Genomic DNA, 3,497 nt, shown 5'->3' with positions numbered 1-3,497 from the left:
AAAAAAAAAAGAGCTGAATGGCCAACATTTATGCAAGAGAAAGAATAGCCAGGCTGACAGGCAGAAAGAATAAATAGTAGGAGAAAGCTGGTAAGAGATGGAGGTATGAGAAAAAGGAGAGGGGGCACCAGAGGCCAGCCACCCACCACCCAGCTACACAACTAACCACAGAGTAAGAAGGAAAAAAAAAAAAAAGACAGAAATAGAGGAAGGTAAAACCAGAGGCAAAAGACAGACAGGATAATTTAAATTAAGAAAAGCTGGCTTGAATTAAGCCAAGCTAAGGCAGGGCTTCATAAGAAAGAACAAGCCTCCATGTATTTATTTGGGAGCTGGGTGGTGGGTCCCCAAAGAGCCGAAGAGTAAAAAACCAAACAGCAACATCAACCACAGACTGAAAACTCCAAAACTGTGAACAAATAAGCCTCCCCTCCTTTCACACTGACTGTATTGGGTATTTTAGCAGAGAATCAGAAAACTATCACAATCTTCACCATAGATCTTCACAGTTTGAAAATTAAAGAGTACTGTCAAATATCCGAGGCTTACCAATGTTACTCAGCTCCCAATGGGAATGAGAGGGGAGGTGTTTATTCTCAACAGGGGGTGTTATATCTCCTCTGCCTGCTGTACAGTAGCCTCACACCTCATCTTCCTTCTTGGTCCCCTAACCCAGACTTTCCTCTCCAGTGCTGCAGTGAATCTTCTAAGTCACCCCAAACTTACATTGCCTCCAAAGGATAAGCTCTCTCTCCCCCAGGCACCTGGCATTATTACTACTGTCTGTAGCATGAGCTCTTTTCCTCTCCCCTGTACTTACATTAAAAAAATAAACAACAATAAGAAAGTCCCTTGTACAGTGCCAAGACTCCCTAGTCCTGTTCTCATTGGATTCCAGTTCATCTATCAAAGATCAACCCCATTGTCAAACCCCAGAAAAGCCCTCCCCTGGAGCTCCTGATGCCTGTTTTGGCACTGTCTATCAAAGGGGTTGTACTTGCCATTAAATGAGCTCTTGGAGAACAAGCCATGGACTGGTCCATTTAGTCTTCTGGCAGTGCCTGAGACGAAGTAGATTCTTGAACTGGAGAACACCTCAGCAGGTAAAGGTGCTTGTTCCCAAACCTGATGGTACCACGAATTTGACCCGAGACCCACATGCTGGAAGGAGAGAACTGCCTCCTGAAAGTTATTCTCTGTGCACGCACACACAAACACACCTAAATTTGACTTTTAAAAGATTAGCTGGAGCCGGGCGATGGTGGCGCACGCCTTTAATCCCAGCACTCGGGAGGCAGAGGTAGGTGGATCTCTGTGAGTTTGAGACCAGCCTGGTCTACAGAGCTAGTTCCAAGACAGGCTCCAAAGCCACAGAGAAACCCTGTCTCAAAAAACAAAAAAACAAAAAAACAAAAAAAAAAACAAAAAAAAACAAAAAAAAATTAGCTGGGGGCTGGAGAGATGGCTCAGAGGTTAAGAGCACTGGTTGTTCTTTTGTTCTTCCAGAGGTCCTGAGTTCAATTCCCAGCAACCACATGATGGCTCATAAGCATCCATAATGAGATCTGGTGCCCTCTTCTGGCCTGCAAGCAAACATCCAGACAGAATGCTGTATACATAATAAATAAATAAATAAATATTAAAAAAAAAAAAAAGATTAGCTGGGCAGGGGTGGCACACGCTGTTTAACCACGGCACTGGAGGCAGAGGCAGACAGATCTTTGAGTTTGAGGCCAGCCTGGTCTACAGAGCGAGTTCCAGGGCTCATAATAAGAGAGATTCAAACATAAAATACATCTAAAAGGTGAAGTGCTCCAAGAACTGGGGATGGGTTATGTTTGTTCTTGGTTTTGATGCTGTGTAGCACAGATGGCTAAACTCAGTTTCTCACACACCAGGCAAGATCTGTGCCACTGAGCCACGTCCCTCTAGTCCCTTTAACATGGTTTTTGTTTTGTTTTGATTTTCTGTCTGATTACTTTAACACATAGTCCTACTACCTTGCCAAGCCAGCCTTGAACTCATGCCGTTGACCCAGAACTTGAGATATTCCTCCCTCAGTCCCCCAAACAGCTTCAATTACCAGCCTATGCCAACAGACCCAGCTTCCAAAATACAGTTTAGTAAGAATAGCATCAGAAAAACAGACACACATTGTCTTAGTTATTTTTATTGCTGTGAAGAGACACCATGTCCGTGGCAACTCTTATAAAGAAAACATTTCACTGGAGTGGCTTGCTTACAGTTTCTGAGGTTCAGTCCATTATCATGATGATGGGGAGCATGGGCTGTGCAGGCAGACATGATGCTGGAGTAGCTGAGAACCCACTGACACACTGGGTGGTATTCTGAGCATAGGAAACCTCAAAGTCTGCCCCTGGAGGAAGCCACACATTTCCTCCAACATGGCCACACCTCCTAACAGTGCCATGAGATTATAGGGACCAATTACAATCAAACTACCACACAGGGTCATTTGGAAAGCTTCAAATCACAGATAGAAAGCCCCGAGGCAGCCTGGGTCTCTCCACTCCCCACTAAGATCACGCCATTCACCAGCAGACTGCTCTCAACTTCCACGTTCATGGCTTCCATGAGACTAGTATCGGAATATAAAACCCCCAATTCAACCTTTTTTTTAACTAAACACTTTATGTAAAGGCAGCAAATCTTTAGGTGATCTCATTCTTGGATTCCTTTCATCCTAGTTTCAAAGACGAAGCTACTGGAATTAATCTGAAGGGTAGGGAAGGTGCAAAGTGCCCAGATAATCTAGGACGGTATCAGCCCCTCGGTAATGTTAACATAACCACCTCTTACTGTTTCAGGGTAAGTCCTCAAAAAAGCAAGTGAGCCTGGGCATGGTGACACACACCTTTGATCCCAACACTCGGGAGGCAGAGGCAGGCAGATCTCTGTGTGTTTGAGACCTGCCTTGTCTACAGAGCGAGCTCCAGGCTAGCCAGCTATATAATAAGACTGTCTCATGTTTTTTAAAAATGCACGTGAATTTGATTCTTTTAGAAAGAGTTTTCATTGAGCATTTATTGAACCAGCATTAGACACCTAACAATTATGAAATGAGAAAGTCATTCTGCTTTTGGTGTAATTACACTCTGCCGTGCTAAGTAAAAAAAGGTGCACATGGTACACCCAGATAACAAACAAAATAGGGACAGCTCAGAGGGAGGGAGCCCTTCCAAGCTCTGTGGTAACTGAAGAAGGAAGCAGATAAGGGAAGGCTTCAGGCAAAATGAACAGAGGTTAAGGGTGAACAGTACAAGGCCTTTCAGTTAGTTATTTAATGAGCGTGAAATAAAACCCGTGATTCATTTGGCTGCAACCTGCAAGTACCTGATGTAGGGAGAACAGGAAGGAAAGTCGGTCAAGTTCAAAACATGGAAGGGAAACAAAACAAAACAAAACAAAACAAAACAAAAAGGCCGGGCGATGGTGGCGCACGCCTTTAATCCCAGCACTCGGGAGGCAGAGGCAGG

Source organism: Microtus ochrogaster, chromosome 1 (genome assembly GCF_000317375.1).
Source record: "Microtus ochrogaster isolate Prairie Vole_2 chromosome 1, MicOch1.0, whole genome shotgun sequence".
Lineage (NCBI taxonomy): Eukaryota > Metazoa > Chordata > Mammalia > Rodentia > Cricetidae > Microtus > Microtus ochrogaster.
This window is presented reverse-complemented; position numbering follows the sequence as displayed.